Source organism: Oncorhynchus masou, chromosome 15, assembly GCF_036934945.1.
Source record: "Oncorhynchus masou masou isolate Uvic2021 chromosome 15, UVic_Omas_1.1, whole genome shotgun sequence".
Classification (NCBI taxonomy): Eukaryota; Metazoa; Chordata; class Actinopteri; order Salmoniformes; family Salmonidae; genus Oncorhynchus; species Oncorhynchus masou.
In genome coordinates, this window is record NC_088226.1 from 31,072,048 (window position 1) to 31,090,543 (window position 18,496).

Sequence of the window (18,496 nt, forward strand, 5' to 3'; positions counted from 1 at the left end):
TAACTTTTCAGTCATCGCATATCCAACTGCCTTTGGACCAGCAACGTAAAGAGGTAAACCAATGTAATGTAAATGCATTTGAGTTATAGTAATAATTAGCCTAACCCTAATAAAGGAACACATTTTATTGTAATTCCAATTTTCCTCCAAGAAAAATTCCACTTCCCCCAACACTCATGTGTCAGTTGGTTTAAAGGGGAATGGAAACACTTTAGGAAGTAAATCTAAGCAAAGAGACGTATTCAATCCACTATTTCTAAACATGTGCGTTTAACATAAAAACAACTCTATATTTATTATTTTGATCGCCGACAAGTTTTATTTGAGCTATGGTCAGCTCCATTTTAAATTGCCATAGTAACGATTGACGCCAGTGGAATCAGCAAATTGTCTGTGGTATTGAGTTTTCACGCGGAGAGTGAATTGAAGAGAGTGAGGTTTGGGGCGGACAACGAAGATGGCACTAGCAAGTAGTAATTCAAACATGAACTGTATAGCGCCAGGTTGTATGAATTGGCTCCAAAAACAATCCCTCTGTAAACTACCACCGGCTGCCCAAGGACCTACATCTTTTGCAGAAGTGGCTCCGTGTCTGCAGCCTTGCACCGAAACCTCGCCCAGGTGGCCGGCCGTGTCCCATCATAGTGTGGTTCCATCGATACAAAGTAAATGAGCTCGTCCTTCAGTGGGCAAGGGAACATGGCGACATCACTTTCCAAGGCCATACGATCCAAGTTCTAACAGGATTTCAGTTCTAGCCTGGCGAAGAAACGGAACGCATTTAATGACATCAAGTCCACTCCGTACAAGAAGGGAATCCGCTTTGGGCTGATTTATCCTACCCATCTACATGTCACCTTGAACAGCGAGGTCCATTTTTTCAGAAACTCCTGACGAAGCAGAGTCCTTCAACCGACAGCGCAAGCATTGAATGCCTGAATTGGGATGATTTCTCATCTGCCTGTATTGTGAGTAACGTTAGTTCTAGTGACCACGTGGACAACTCGGGCCACAGAGATGCATACAAAGCTCTCCCTCGCCCTCCATTTGGCAAATCTGACCATAATTCCATCCTCCTGATTCCTGCTTACAAGCAAAAATTAAAGCAGGAAGCACCAGTGACTAGATCAATAAAAAAGTGGTCAGATGAAGCAGATGCTAAGCTATAGGACTGTTTTGCTAGCAAAGACTGGAATATTTCCCGGGATTCCTCCAATGGAATTGAGGTGTACACCACATCAGTCATTGGCTTCATCAATAAATGCATCGATGACGTCGTCCCCACAGTGACCGTACATACATACCCCAACCAGAAGCCATGGATTACAGGCAGCATCGGCACTGAGCTAAAGGCTAGAGCTGCCGCTTTCAAGGGGTGGGACTCTAACCCGGAAGTTAATAAGAAATCCCACTATGCCCTCTGACAAACCATCAAACAGGAAAAGCGTCAATACAGGACTAAGATCGAGTCGTACTACACCAGCTCTGACGCTCGTCGGATGTAGCAGGGTCTGCAAACCATTACAGACTACAAGAGCTGCCCAGTGACCCGAGCCTACCGGACGAGCTAAACTACTTATATGCTCGCTTCGAGCAAATAATACTGAAACACGCATGAGAGCACCAGTTGTACCGGAAGACTGTGTGATCACGCTCTCCACAGCCGATGTGAGTAAGTAGACAGGTCAACATTCACAAGGCCAGACGTATTACCAGGACGTATACTGCGAGCATGCGCTGACCAAATAGCAAGTGTCTTCACTGATATTTTCAACCTCCCCCTGTCTGAGTCTGTAATGCCACATGTTTTAAGCAGACCACCATAGTGCCTGTGCCCAAGAACACCAAGGTAACATCCTAAATGACTACAGACCTGTAGCACTCACGTCTGTAGCCATGAAGTGCTTTGAAAGGCTGGTCATGGCTCACATCAACACCATCATCCCAGAAACACTTGACCCACTCCAGATCCACAGATGATGCAGTCTCTATTTCACTCCACACTGCCCTTTCAAACCTGGACAAAGGGAACACCTATGTGAGAAAGCTATTCATTGACTACAGCTCAATGTTCAACACCATAGTGCCCTTAAAGCTCATCAATAAGCTAAGAACCCTAGGACTAAACAACTCCCTCTACAACATGATCCTGGACTTCCTGACGGGCCGCCCCCAGGTGGTAAGGGTAGGTAACAATACATCTGCCACGCTGATCTTCAACACAGGGGCCCCTCAGGGGTGCGTGCTCATCCTTCTCCTGTACTCCCTGTTCACTCATGACTGCACAGTCAGGCACGACTCCAACACCATCACTAAATTTGCCGATGACACAACAGTGGAAGGCCGGATCACTAACACCAATGAGAAAGTCTATAGGGATGAGGTCAGAGACCTGGCCATGTAGAGCCAGAATAACAACCTCTCCCTCAAAGTGATCATGAAAAAAAGGAGATAATTGTCGACTACAAAAAAAAGACGACCGAGCACTCCCCCATTCTCATCGACGGGGCCGTAGTGGAGCAGGTTGAGAGCTTCAAGTTCCTTGGTGTCCACATCACCAACAAATGAACATGGACCAAGCACACCATGACAGTTGTGAAGCGGGCATGACAAAACCTATTCCCCCTCAGGAGACTGAAAATATTTGGCATCGGTCCTCAGATCCTCAAAAGGTTCTACAGCTGCACCATCAAGAGAATCCTGATTGTTTGCATCACTGCCTGGAATGGCAGCTGCTCGGCCGCAAGGCACTACAGAGGGTAGTGCGAACGGCCCAGTACATCACTGGGGCCAAGCTTCCTGCCATCCAGGACCTATATACCAGGCGGTGTCAGAGGAAGGCCAAATTGTACACGGCCTACTGACACATTTTATTTTTTTATTTCAAAAGGTATATATAACTTATTTCCTAGGTCGGTTTGCCCTTAATGCACATGTTGGGTAATGAAGGGATGCTACACAATAGAGAATTCCTGCTGCTCGTTTCGTCCATAATGATGAGTTAAGGATTCATATTTTTTCCTTTTTTTTCTTTGAAGTCTATTGTACCATCGTTTTTATTTCTGTGTATGTTTGGAATTTCCGGGATGGTGGGTTATGTTGGCATTATCCAAAGATTATTGTGGTCTGCTTTTGTAGAGGATTATTTTTTTCATGCTGCTCCTCGCTCAAGCTCTCTTTTCCTCTTTCTTTTTCATTTGACTTCTCTTATGAAGATTAATGTCTAGATCAACAACAAGTCAGGATGGTATTTTGGGGCTTCCAGTCATACTGGTGACATGGAACATTTGCGGCTGTGGGAGGCATATTAAGCGCACCAGAGCATTTTCACATCTGAAGAGCCTGAAAACTGATATCACATTTCTTCAACAAACGCACCTACGTGTTAACAACCACACTAGATGTGTAAAGCATGGGTTTAATAGGTTTTTCAATTCTAATTTTAATGGCAAAGCCAGGGGAAGAGCAATACTGATTCATAAACATGTACAGTTTTCACCCTCACACATCATTTCAGATCCTGGAGGACCTTATACAATAGTTAGTGGCACCCTCTTCCAAACCCCTGTAGTACTTGAATGTTTACGCCCCTAACTGGGATGACACTATATTTATGACATCTCTTTAAGCCACTCTCCCTAATCTTGACACTCACCGCCTCATCTTCGATGGGGACCTTAACTGTTCTACCGGCTTGACCGGTCTAATTCCAGAGCACTTATTCCTTCTGGGATGGCAAAAGCTCAAATTGGCATGACCCAAATTGGTTGTGTTGATCCAGGGCACTTCCTCCACCCATTCACAAAAGACTTCTCCTACATTTCTAATCGCGCATAGACTACTTTCCTTTTAGACAGAGCCCTTCTCCCCTCAGTTAAACTACTGAATATTCTGCGATAGGGATTTCAGACCATTCCCCACACAGCTCTTAGTCCAAAAGCAAAAAAACTGTGGAATTGGAGATTTAACATGGCCCTATTGTTTAACAAAGAATTCTGTTCCTTTATTTCGACTCCTCCTTCTCTTCTTTGGGAGACTGTCAAAGCTGTATTACGGGGAAAGATCATTTCTTACAATGCTCATCATGTCAAACAAAGAAAACTGAAAACATCAGGAACTGGTGGACTCAATCCTGGTAATAGACCGCCAATATTCAACTTCACCATCCCCTGAATTATTCGCAGAGGCTGAAACTTCAAACTCAATTTAATCTGCTTTCCACTGATAAAGAATAGTTTCTGTTGCAATGAACAAAGGGGACGTACTACGAATATGGTGACAAGACCAACCACCTTTTGGCACACCAACTTAAAACGCCAGTCAGCATCTCGCCTTATCTCTCAGGTATATGACTCTTCCCGTAATCTTACAAGTGATCCCTCTAATATTAATTCAACGTTTGTGTCATTTTATTCTAACCTCTACCAATCCGAACCCCAGTCAGATAATCCGGCTTGGACAACATTTTAGATAACTTGGTTATCCAATCCATTGATATAGACATGAGTAAAGTTCTGGATAACCATCTGCATCTAGATGAGATAACAAAGGCTCTAAAGTTAATGCAAAGTAGCAAGGCCCCAGGCCCTTGATTGCTTCCTCGTTGATAAAAATTTTAAAAAGTTACCAGATCAAGCTGCCGCATTTCTATTAGATATATTCACATTTACATTACATTTAAGTCATTTAGCAGACGCTCTTATCCAGAGCGACTTACAAATTGGTGAATTCACCTTCTGACATCCAGTGGAACAGCCACTTTACAATAGTGCATCTAAATCATTTAAGGGGGGGGTGAGAAGGATTACTTATCCTATCCTAGGTATTCCTTGAAGAGGTGGGGTTTCAGGTGTCTCCGGAAGGTGGTGATTGACTCCGCTGTCCTGGCGTCGTGAGGGAGTTTGTTCCACCATTGGGGGGCCAGAGCAGCGAACAGTTTTGACTGGGCTGAGCGGGAACTGTACTTCCTCAGTGGTAGGGAGGCGAGCAGGCCAGAGGTGGATGAACGCAGTGCCCTTGTTTGGGTGTAGGGCCTGATCAGAGCCTGGAGGTACTGCGGTGCCGTTCCCCTCACAGCTCCGTAGGCAAGCACCATGGTCTTGTAGCGGATGCGAGCTTCAACTGGAAGCCAGTGGAGAGAGCGGAGGAGCGGGGTGACGTGAGAGAACTTGGGAAGGTTGAACACCAGACGGGCTGCGGCGTTCTGGATGAGTTGTAGGGGTTTAATGGCACAGGCAGGGAGCCCAGCCAACAGCGAGTTGCAGTAATCCAGACGGGAGATGACAAGTGCCTGGATTAGGACCTGCGCCGCTTCCTGTGTGAGGCAGGGTCGTACTCTGCGGATGTTGTAGAGCATGAACCTACAGGAACGGGCCACCGCCATGATGTTGGTTGAGAACGACAGGGTGTTGTCAGGATCACGCCAAGGTTCTTAGCGCTCTGGGAGGAGGACACAATGGAGTTGTCAACCGTGATGGCGAGATCATGGAACGGGCAGTCCTTCCCCGGGAGGAAGAGCAGCTCCGTCTTGCCGAGGTTCAGCTTGAGGTGGTGATCCGTCATCCACACTGATATGTCTGCCAGACATGCAGAGATGCGATTCGCCACCTGGTCATCAGAAGGGGGAAAGGAGAAGATTAATTGTGTGTCGTCTGCATAGCAATGATAGGAGAGACCATGTGAGGTTATGACAGAGCCAAGTGACTTGGTGTATAGCGAGAATAGGAGAGGGCCTAGAACAGAGCCCTGGGGGACACCAGTGGTGAGAGCGCGTGGCGAGGAGACAGATTCTCGCCACGCCACCTGGTAGGAGCGACCTGTCAGGTAGGACGCAATCCAAGCGTGGGCCGCGCCGGAGATGCCCAACTCGGAGAGGGTGGAGAGGAGGATCTGATGGTTCACAGTATCGAAGGCAGCCGATAGGTCTAGAAGGATGAGAGCAGAGGAGAGAGAGTTAGCTTTAGCAGTGCGGAGCGCCTCCGTGATACAGAGAAGAGCAGTCTCAGTTGAATGACTAGTCTTGAAACCTGACTGATTTGGATCAAGAAGGTCATTCTGAGAGAGATAGCGGGAGAGCTGGCCAAGGACGGCACGTTCAAGAGTTTTGGAGAGAAAAGAAAGAAGGGATACTGGTCTGTAGTTGTTGACATCGGAGGGATCGAGTGTAGGTTTTTTCAGAAGGGGTGCAACTCTCGCTCTCTTGAAGACGGAAGGGACGTAGCCAGCGGTCAGGGATGAGTTGATGAGCGAGGTGAGGTAAGGGAGAAGGTCTCCGGAAATGGTCTGGAGAAGAGAGGAGGGGATAGGGTCAAGCGGGCAGGTTGTTGGGCGGCCGGCCGTCACAAGAAGCGAGATTTCATCTGGAGAGAGAGGGAGAAAGAGGTCAGAGCACAGGGTAGGGCAGTGTGAGCAGAACCAGCGGTGTCGTTTGACTTAGCAAACGAGGATCGGATGTCGTCGACCTTCTTTTCAAAATGGTTGACGAAGTCATCTGCAGAGAGGGAGGAGGGGGGGGGGGAGGAGGATTCAGGAGGGAGGAGAAGGTGGCAAAGAGCTTCCTAGGGTTAGAGGCAGATGCTTGGAATTTAGAGTGGTAGAAAGTGGCTTTAGCAGCAGAGACAGAGGAGGAAAATGTGAGAGGAGGGAGTGAAAGGTTGCCAGGTCCGCAGGGAGGCGAGTTTTCCTCCATTTCCGCTCGGCTGCCCGGAGCTCTGTTCTGTGAGCTCGCAATGAGTCGTCGAGCCACGGAGCGGGAGGGGAGGACCGAGCCGGCCTGGAGGATAGGGGACATAGAGAGTCAACGGATGCAGAAAGGGAAGAGAGGAGGGTTGAGGAGGCAGAATCAGGAGATAGGTTGGAGAAGGTATGAGCAGAGGGAAGAGATGATAGGATGGAAGAGGAGAGAGTAGCGGGGGAGAGAGAGCGAAGGGTGGGACGGCGCGATACCATCCGAGTAGAGGCAGTGTGGGAAGTGTTGGATGAGAGCGAGAGGGAAAAGGATACAAGGTAGTGGTCGGAGACTTGGAGGGGAGTTGCAATGAGGTTAGTGGAAGAACAGCATCTAGTAAAGATGAGGTCGAGCGTATTGCCTGCCTTGTGAGTAGGGGGGAAGGTGAGAGGGTGAGGTCAAAAGAGGAGAGGAGTGGAAAGAAGGAGGCAGAGAGGAATGAGTCAAAGGTAGACGTGGGGAGGTTAAAGTCGCCCAGGACTGTGAGAGGTGAGCCGTCCTCAGGAAAGGAGCTTATCAAGGCATCAAGCTCATTGATGAACTCTCCGAGGGAACCTGGAGGGCGATAAATGATAAGGATGTTAAGCTTGAAAGGGCTGGTAACTGTGACAGCATGGAATTCAAAGGAGGCGATAGACAGATGGGTAAGGGGAGAAAGAGAGAATGACCACTTGGGAGAGATGAGGATCCCGGTGCCACCACCCCGCTGACCAGAAGCTCTCGGGGTGTGCGAGAACACGTGGGCGGACGAAGAGAGAGCAGTAGGAGTAGCAGTGTTATCTGTGGTGATCCATGTTTCCGTCAGTGCCAAGAAGTCGAGGGACTGGAGGAGGCATAGGCTGAGATGAACTCTGCCTTGTTGGCCGCAGATCGGCAGTTCCAGAGGCTACCGGAGACCTGGAACTCCACGTGGGTCGTGCGCGCTGGGACCACCAGATTAGGGTGGCCGCGGCCACGCGGTGTGGAGCGTTTGTATGGTCTGTGCAGAGAGGAGAGAACAGGGATAGATAGACACATAGTTGACAGGCTACAGAAGAGGCTACGCTAATGCAAAGGAGATTGGAATGACAAGTGGACTACACGTCTCGAATGTTCAGAAAGTTAAGCTTACGTAGCAAGAATCTTATTGACTAAAATGATTGAAATGATACAGTACTGCTGGAGTAGGCTAGCTGGCAGTGGCTGCGTTGTTGACTTTGTAGGCTAGCTGGCAGTGGCTGCGATGTTGACACTACACTAATCAAGTCGTTCCAACTCGTAATCACAGGGCTGTCTGTCCCGATGCTAACTCAAGCCTCCATCTCACTTATACTTAACCCTCCTGCTGTGTTCCGGTCAAATTGGACCAATTTAAGTTCTGTCTCTGAAAAATGTAGTTCAGGTAATCTGATTCTCATAAGGTTCCATGACTTTGTCTCCACAGGGCCTCTGAACACACAAAATACATTTTGATGACTTTCATTACATTTTGGGTGTTTTATTTAACTTTTGTACAACTGTGGTGTTCACGGTCAAAAATGACCGGTCATTGGAAATTAATAGGTGAGACGACAATTAGTGTATAGAATTGAGTTCAGTCACATGCCCATTCATGAGATGGACACACTTCCTCTGCCAGACCCCCACATGGATGTGTGTTTGAATACACACACACACCTCACTCCCCTTCTTGGCCTCCATGGCAACCCCCAAGGGAAACACACCTGTTGGCATTCTCTCAAACTATCACAACATTGTTTCAATAATATATATTACTTTTCTCTCAGCTCTGGTATATACAGTGGGGCAAAAAAGTATTTAGTCAGCCACCAATTGTGCAAATTCTCTCACTTTAAAAAATGAGAGAGGCCTGTAATTTTCAACATAGGTAGACTTCAACTACGACAGACAAAATGAGAAAAGAAATCCAGAAAATCACATTGTAGGATTTTTAATGAATTTATTTGCAAATTATGGTGGAAAATAAGTATTTGGTCAATAACAAAAGTTTATCTCAATACTTTGTTATATACCCTTTGTTGGCATTGACAGAGGTCAAATGTTTTCTGTAAGTCTTTTCACACACTGTTACTGGTATTTTGGCCCAGTCCTCCATGCAGATCTCCTCGAGAGCAGTGATGTTTTGGGGCTGTTGCTGGGCAACACAGACTTTCAACTCCCTCCAAAAATGTTCTATGGGGTTGAGATCTGGAGACTGGCTAGGCCACTCCAGGACCTTGAAATGCCTCTTATGAAGCCACTCCTTCATTGCCCGGGCGGTGTGTTTGGGATCATTGTCATGCTGAAAGACCAAGCCACGTTTCATCTTCAATGCCCTTGCTGATGGAAGGAGGTTTTCACTCAAAATCTCAAGATACATGGCCCCATTCATTCTTTCCTTTACACGGATCAGTCGTCCTGGTCCCTTTGCAGAAAAACAGCCCCAAAGCATGATGTTTCCACCCCCATGCTTCACAGTAGGTATGGTGTTCTTTGGATGCAACTCAGCATTCTTTGTCCTCCAAACACGACGAGTTTAGTTTTTACCAAAAAGTTATATTTTGGTTTCATCTGACCATATGACTTCAGACGGGCCTGGACATGTACTGGCTTAAGCAGGAGGACACATCTGGCGCTGCAGGATTTGAGTCCCTGGCGGTGTAGTGTGTTACTGATGGTAGGCTTTGTTACTTTGGTCCCAGCTCTCTGCAGGTCATTCACTAGGTCCCCCCGTGTGGTTCGGGGATTTTTGCTCACCGTTCTTGTGATCATTTTGACCCCACGGGGTGAGATCTTGCGTGGAGCTCCAGATCGAGGGAGATTATCAGTGGTCTTGTATGTCTTCCATTTCCTAATAATTGCTCCCACAGTTGATTTCTTCAAACCAAGATGCTTACCTATTGCAGATTCAGTCTTCCCAGCCTGGTGCAGGTCTACAATTTTGTTTCTGGCGTCCATTGACAGCTCTTTGGTCTTGGCCATAGTGGAGTTTGGAGTGTGACTGTTTGAGGTTGTGGACAGGTGTCTTTTATACTGATAACAAGTTCAAACAGGTGCCATTAATACAGGTAACGAGTGGAGGACAGAGGAGCCTCTTAAAGAAGAAGTTACAGGTCTGTGAGAGCCAGAAATCTTGCTAGTTTGTAGGTGACCAAATACTTATTTTCCACCATAATTTGCAAATAAATTCATTAAAAATCCTACAATGTGATTTTCTTGATTTTTTTTCTCATTTTGTCTGTCATAGTTGAAGTGTACCTATGATGAAAATTACAGGCATCTCATCTTTTTAAGTGGGAGAACTTGCACAATTGGTGGCTGAATAAATACTTTTTTGCCCCACTGTACATCTCTTTTGAAGTCATGCTCACAATTCATTATGTGGCAGCACAATGACCAAATGATATACTGTATGTGAGGCTCTTGATCATATCTTTGATCCTGACACTGGTGAGGAGGAGATAGTCATTGTTAAACTTGGACACAAACTAGTCTGAGATAAAAAAGCACAATATGTTCTATCTGAGTATTTGTTATAGTCACAATCATCCATACATTATGCTTTTTTTACTCAAAAACGAGTTGTATGAGCTCAGGTCAATGAGGCCTACAGGCCATAAATAGCAAATAGAAGTTCAAAACGTGTAATGTTCACAAGAATTTAAGTTGATAATAAATATATTATTATGGATTTATAATCAGCTATAATGGGACGGTCATTTTGGACCAGGAACACAGGATTAATTAACATGAAACGAACACAACAGGAGGGTTAAGATAAAGAGACGGCAGAATGTGGTGGATATCTGCCCATTTCACGTTTGAACGCTGTTGTTAAACTATTAGCTAAGGTTCTATAATGCCGGTTGGAACCCTGCCTTCAGGATGTCATATCTGATGGTCAAAATGGTTTCATCAAAAAGGGTGACAACTGATTTCCGGCTTTTGAACAATACTCTCTCCTATCTCTCCAGACCCAGAAATTGTTGTTTCTCTTGATGAGAAGGCTTTCAACCGGGTGAAGTGGGATTATTTAAGATTTTTGGAAGATTTGGTTTTGGGTCCAATTTGGTTTTGAGTCCAATATCTCATGGATACGTCTGCTCCATTCTAATCCTACGGCTAGCGTACACACCATCTCTCAACATTCAAAATAATTCCTCGTCTCCAGAGGGACGCGTCAAGGGTGCCCTATGTCCCCGCCCCTTTTTGCTCTTGCGATATAAATGCTCTCCTTGGCCTTAAAATTATCATCATCATTCACTGGAATCCACCGATATATCACTAACCCTGTGAACTTTGTCTATAACATAATGTATATTTTGTGTATGTTTCCTAAGCAAATTCCCCATGGAGCCCTGCCTTTCCATCTGTCACCCTCTGACTTTTCCTAGTTAGGTGTGAATATAACACACTCTTTGTCTCCCCTCCAGAAAACTAACTTTGCAAGCCTAGTCACATGAGTTAAAGCAGATTTACAATGCTGGGATAATATGCCTCTCTCATTAGCTGACAGAATCCAATCTGTTAAAACAAACATTTTACCTAGGTTTCTATGCATTTTTCAATAACTTTCTGACAAAATAATTTTTTTACCAAGTTGGATATGCTCATCAGTCATTTTATCTGGGCAGGCAAATCACCTAGGATACATAGAGCAATACCTCAAATAGGGAGACAAGATGGAGGTTTGGCAATTTACTGCTTTACTATTGGGCAGCCAATATTCAAAAGATTATGGACTCAGTGTAATGCGCCAGGGACCAGCTGGTACTTATTAGAGGCGCACTCCTGCCAATCAACCTCCCTTTCTGCACTTGCCTGTGCCCCACTGTCCTTGTGTCCTTCAAAGTATACCGGAAACCCCATTGTGCACTCTACTTTGAAGATCTGGAGACAATTTCTTCAACATTTTAGACTTTCTGCCCCTTCTCCTCCAACCCCTATTTTTACAATCCAAACTCGACCAGGCTTTTGTTTTGTGGTGTGAGATAGGTTTGGTTTGTTTCAAAGATGTATTTTTAGATGGGAAGTTTGTCAGTTTTAATGATCTCGTCGCTAAATCTAATCTGGCTCATTCTAATCTTTTCTGCTATTTTCAAGCCTGTAAATTTGTTCGCTCTCATTTTCCCACCTTTTCTCAACTGCCTCCTAAGACATTGCTAGAGGAGACATTGTCCCTCTCGTGGAGTCGGCATAGTCTGATTATATGACATTTTGCTTTCCTCTGAACCCTCTCCAACAAACAAAATCAAGACAGACTGGGGTAGTGAACTTGAACTTACAGATGACTGAGGCCCTTTTCAACTCCACATCCTCGTGTGCTCGGTTAAGTTTAATTCAGTTCAAGGTCTTGCACAGAATTCCCTATACCAAAAAAAAATACATAGTAAATTCCTCCCAGACATGAATGACACGTGATAGATGTTCATTCCCTCCGGCAGACCACACTCATGTTTTATTCATGTTCTAAGCTGTCGGAGTATTGGTCATCCTTTTTTAATACTCTCTATAAAATTATAGATATTGACCTGCAGCCTTGTCCTCGAATAGCTACACTACCGTTCAAAAATTTGAGGTCACTATTACACCCACTAAAGCCCCATCCTGCGACCTAAGATGTATGTATCAGATGCTCAACATGCTCTGCTCACACCTACTGTGATGGTCTAGGCCTAAAACAACACTTGACACTATGGAACACAAAGCTTTTACTATCTCATCCTGGAAAATACAAGGTCTGAAGTCATCTGCCTTTGGCTTAAAGAGCAGGAACCCAGACTTCAAAGAAATTGGAAATACAGACATTGTCATCCTACAAGAAACATGGTATAAAGGAGACAGACCCACGGGTTGCCCTCCAGGTTACAGAGAGCTGGTAGTTCCATCCACCAAACTACCAGGTGTGAAATAGGGAAGAGACTCGGGGGTATGCTAATTTGGTATGGAGCAGACCTAACCCACTCTATTACATTAGTCAAAACAGGAACATTTTACATCAGGCTAGAAATTAATTAAGGAAATTATCTCAATAATCTCATTCATGTGTGCTACCTATATCAACCCAATAGAATCACCATACTTTAGCGATGGCAGCTTCTCCATCCTAGCGGGGGAGATCAACAATTTCCAAGCCCAGTGACATCTACTAGTCTGTGGCAACCTAAATGCCAGAACTGGACAAGAACCTGACACCGGCCTCCCGGGTGGCGCAGTGGTTAACGGCGCTGTACTGCAGCGCAAGCTGTGCCATCAGAGACTCTGGGTTCGCGCCCAGTCTCTGTCGTAACCGGCCGCGACCGGGAGGTCTGTGGGGCGACGCACAATATGCCTAGCGTCGTCCGGGTTAGGGAGGGCTTGGTCGGTAGGGATGTCCTTGTCTCACCGCGCACCAGCGACTCCTGTGGCGGGACGGGCGCAGTGTGCACTAACCAAGGTTGCCAGGTACACGGTGTTTCCTCCGGCATTAAGGTCTGGGGAGGTTCCTGGCTATGGACCCAAAATATTGATGTTTTGTTCCCCGAGCCACTTATCACTTTTGCCTTATGGCAAGGTGCTCCATCATGCTGGAAAATGCATTGTTCGTCACCAAACTGTTCCTGGATGGTTGGGAGAAGTTGCTCTCTGAGGATGTGTTGGTACCATTCTCTATTCATGGCTGTGTTCTTAGGCAAAATTGTGAGTGAGCCCACTCCCTTGACTGAGAAGCAACCCCACACATGAATGGTCTCAGGATGCTTTACTGTTGGCATGACACAGGACTGATGGTAGCGCTCACCTTGTCTTCTTTGGACAAGCTTATTTCCGGACGCCCCAAACAATCGGAAATGGGATACATCAGAGAAAATGACTTTAACCCAGTCCTCAGCAGTCCAATCCCTGTACCTTTTGCAGAATATCAGTCTGTGCCTGATGTTTTTCCTGGAGAGAAGTGGCTTCTTTGCTGCCCTTCTTGACACCAGTCCATCCTCCAAAAGTATTTGACTCACTGTGCGTGCAGATGCACTCACACATGCCTGCTGCCATTCCTGAGCAAGCTCTGTACTGGTGATGCCCTGATCCCGCAGCTGAATCAACTTTAGGAGATGGTCCTGGCGCTTGCTGGACTTTCTTGGGCTCCCTGACGCCTTCTTCACAACTATTTAACTGTTTTCCTTGAAGTTCTAATGATCCGATAAATGGTTGATTTAGGTGCAATCTAACTGGCAGAAATATCCTTGCCTGTGAAGCCCTTTTTGTGCAAAGCAAGGATGACGGGACGTATTTCCTTGCAGGTAACTATGGTTGACAGAGGAAGAACAATGATTACGAGCACCACCCTCCTTTTGAAGCTTCCAGTCTGTTATTCGAACTCAATCAGCATGACAGAGTGATCTCCAGCCTTGTCCTCGTCAACACTCGCACCTGTGTTAATGAGAGAATCACTGACATGTCAGCTGGTCCTTTTGTGGCAGGGCTGAAATACAGTGGAAATGTGTTTTGGGGATTCAGTTAATTTGCATGGCAAAGAGGGACTTTGCAATTAATTGCAATTCATCTGATCACTCTTCATAAAAATCTTGAGTATATGAAAATTGCCATCATACAAACTGAGGCAGCAGACTTTGTGAAAATGAATATGTGAAATTCTCAAAACTTTTGGCCACGAATGTACATAGTCAATGTTAGGCTTTGAGGTGACTCCTTTGGTAGGTACACCTATAGCTCATCTCTTGGCAGTAGTACTGTAGACTACTTTATCACTGACCTCAACCCAGTCTCTTAGAGCTTTCACAGTCAGTCCACTGACACCCCTATCAAATCACAGCAAAATCACACTCTACTTGAACAGAGCTATGCTCAATCATGAGGCATCAAATATTAAGAAATTCTACAGATAGAAGGAAAATAGTATGGAAATCTATCAGGCAACAACAATCTATCAATCTATTAGGCAACAACAAATTCAATCCCTTCTATAGACAATTTCCTGGACAAAATGTTCCACTGTAATAGTGAAGGTGTAAACTTAGCAGTAGAAAACGTAAACAGTATATTTGACCTCTCAGACAGATTCCCTATCAAATATAAAAATGTCAAGCAGATAACCTAAGAAAATTAACAACAACAACAAATGGCTTGATGAAGAAAACAAAAACCTAAGAAAGAAATTGAGAAGCCTATCCAACCAAAAACACAGAGACCCAGAAAACCTGAGCATACGCCTTCACTATGGTGAATCACCAAAAATAAATACAGTAATACACTACGGAAAAAGAAGGAACTGCACGTCAGAAATCAGCTCAATGTAAGTGAAGAATCTATAGAATCGGATCCCTACCTGGCTGGGAGCATCAGCTGAATGGATACATCATTTCAAACATAATTAGATTAAGGGTGAGCCTGATTTCTTTCAATAATTGAACTTAAAGTGCACAGAATTAATAGTACCAATTAGACATTAATTAATGTCAGAGTGGGCAGTTAGGACAAAAATGTTGAGGGGGCAAGAAAAAAATGTCACGTAGCTAATGAAATATTTTCTTGAAAGACATGTTCTCCTTATCCTAGTTTGTGTGGTAGGTTGGAAAAGAGAGTCGAGTCTCTTATTTACCTAAGTCAGAAGTATGCAGTTAGGCGAAAAGGGTGTTCATTGTCTTTAAAGTATTTCTGAGGGATGTGGAGTAGGTTTCAAAAATATAAATAGGTATCTTATTATGAACCGTAGGAATGTAAGCGGAAGTTTATGAGAAATCCTGTTTGAACAGGTCGCGTACCGGTGTGTTTGTATGACGTCGAGACATGGTATTTCGGCCATTGGATCTCGGTGGGATCGGTCCTTGCAGGTTTACCAAATATGGAAACTTTAGAGGGAATTCCTGATTATGGAAAAATTGGTTATAGTAAGATGTTAATGGAAAAGTTTTGACCTTACAACTTATAGAACAAAATATTCCTGCAGATTATACAAATATTGATTAATTGTGTTTGGTAATAGTATTGTGTGAATGTGATATGAGAGTTGGGTGAAGGTGGAAATAAGTCTTAATCTGGAGTTTGGATAATAACATATAGAATTAAGTATAATAAGATTATTGAAATTTGGATTATAAGCTTTGATATAACGTCATCCTGGGGTTCCGTCCATCACTGCCCATCATAGAATATCTTGAGATATTATTTTAGAAAGTAGCGGCAAGTCAATAGTTTAGAACCGTTGAGGATCCCATTTTCATCGCAAAATTGTGGTGGAATTATTCTAATCAAAAAGGAGAGACGTATGGATTTCATCAAAACAATCAAACTTTATTTAATTACTGCAGTAATGGAGCTTGTCAACAACCCACCCATAGGTGAATCGTTGAGAGCCCAACCAGCAGAACTAAACCACAGCATTTTATAACAAAGTCCATCCTCCTGAATGTTCAAAAATGTACATTTTGCTCTCATGCAACAGACATCAAAATGTACTGCTTGCTTATACAGAAATACAAAAAATACTGACAGACACTAATCATGGAATGGAATGTTGCCTTATCACCAAACAATCTAAAATATACTGTCAATGTTATATCTCAGGAGGCTTCTCTCTCTTCACACAGACACATGAATACTAATATAGGATTACATTTAGAGGTCGACCGTTTATGATTTTTCAACGCTGATACCGATACCAATTACTGGAGGACCAAAAAAAGCCGACAGCGATTAATCGACCATTTTAATTTATTTATTTGTAATAATGACAATTACAACAATACTGAATGAACACTTATTTTAACTTAATATAATACATCACTAATAATCTATTTAGCATCAAATAAATAATGAAACATGTTCAATTTGGTTTAAATAATGCAAAAACAAAGTGTTGGAGAAGAAAGTAAAAGTGCCATATGTGCCATTGCAATATGTGCCATTGAATGCATGCTTACGAGCCTCCTGCTGCCTACCATCGCTCAGTCAGACTGCTCTATCAAATATCAAATCATAGACTTAAACATAATAACACACAGAAATACGAGCCTTTGGTCATTAATATGGTCGAATCCGGAAACTATCATTTCGAAAACAAAGCGTTTATTATTTCAGTGAAATAAGGAATCGTTCGGTATTTTATCTAAAGGGTGGCAACCAAAAGTCTAACTATTCCTGTTACATTGTACAACCTTCATCGTTATATCATAATTACGTAAAATTCTGGCAAATTAGTTCGCAATGAGCCAGGCGGCCCAAACTGTTGCATATACCCTGACTCTACATGCAATGAACGCAAGAGAAGTGACACAAATTCACTTGGTTAATATTGCCGGCTAACCTGGTTTTCTTTTAGCTAAATATGCATGTTTAAAAATATATACTTCTGTGTATTGATTTTAAGAAAAGCATTGGTTTTTATGGTTAGGTACAGTCGTGCAACGATTGTGCTTTTTTCGCAAATGCAAATGGATCCTTAAATGACATTGAATGAACTACAGGACAAAATACAAACACTCCTACCCAAAACGGCCTGTGGGGTTGATGGTATCCTAAATGAAATGATAAAATATACAGACCACAAATTCCAATTGACTATACTTAAATGCTTTAATATCATCTCTGGCATATTCTCCAACCCCAATCCACAAAAGTGGAGACAAATGTGACCCCAATAACTACCGTGGGATATGCATCAACATCAAACTTGAGACAATCCTCTAAATTATCATTAACAGTGGACTCGTACATTTCCTCAGCGAAAACAAATGTACCGAGCAAATGTCAAATTAGCTTTTTACCAATTTACCATATGCCAGACCGCGTATTCACCCTGCACACCTTAATTGACATACGACATTATGAAATCCATATACGCAAACATATACGTGTGTAGTTAAAATAGGCAAAAAACACACATTTCTTTCTACAGAGCCGGGGGGTGAGAAAGGGATGCAGATTAAGCCACACCCTCTTCAACATATATATCAATGAATTGGTGAGGACACTAGAACAGTCTGCAGCACCCGGCCTTTCCCTACTAGAATCTGAAGTCAAATGTCTTCTGTTTGCTGATGATCTAGTGCTTCTGTCCCCAACCAAGGAGGTCCTACAGCAGCACCTAGATCTTCTGCACAGATTCTGTCAGATCTGGGCCCTGACAGTAAATCTCAGTAAGACAAAAATAATGGTGTTCCAAAAAAGATCCAGTTGCCAGGACCTACGAATACAAATTCTATCTGGACACCATTGCCCTAGAGCACACAAAAAACTATACATACCTCGGCCTAAACATCATCATCACAAGTAACTTCCACAAAGCTGTAAACGATCTGAGAGATAAGGTAAGAAGGGCCTTCTATTCCAGCAAAAGGAACATCAAATTCAACATACTGATTAGGATCTGGCTAAAAATACTTGAATAAGTTATAGAACCCATTGCCCTTCATGGTTATGAGGTCTAGGGTCCACTCACCAGCCAAGAATTCACAAAATGGGACAAACACCAAATTGAGACTCTGTGTACAACTTAAAACACCAAATAACGCCAAATATTGAACCTTTATTTAACTAGGAAAGTCAGTTCCTATAGAGAGGTTAACCTCTCTAGGGTACGTGGGACGGTAGCGTCCCACCTCGTCAATAGCCAGTGAAAATGCAGGGCGCCAAATTCAAAACAACAGAAATCCCACAATTACAATTCCTCAAACATACATGTATTTTACACCATTTTAAAGATACACTTGTTGTAAATTCAGCCAATGTCTGATTTCAAAAAGGCTTTATGGCGAAAGCAAACAAAACGATTATGTTAGGTCAGCACCTCGTCACAGA

General features: G+C 43.9%; 1 protein-coding gene across 5 annotated transcripts in view; it reads right to left on the reverse strand.

Moving 5' to 3' along the window:
• The window catches only part of LOC135556146 (DENN domain-containing protein 1B-like), a 183,880-nt gene that overhangs the window by 150,003 nt on the left and 15,381 nt on the right, over nucleotides 1-18,496 (reverse strand). The window lies entirely within an intron of this gene.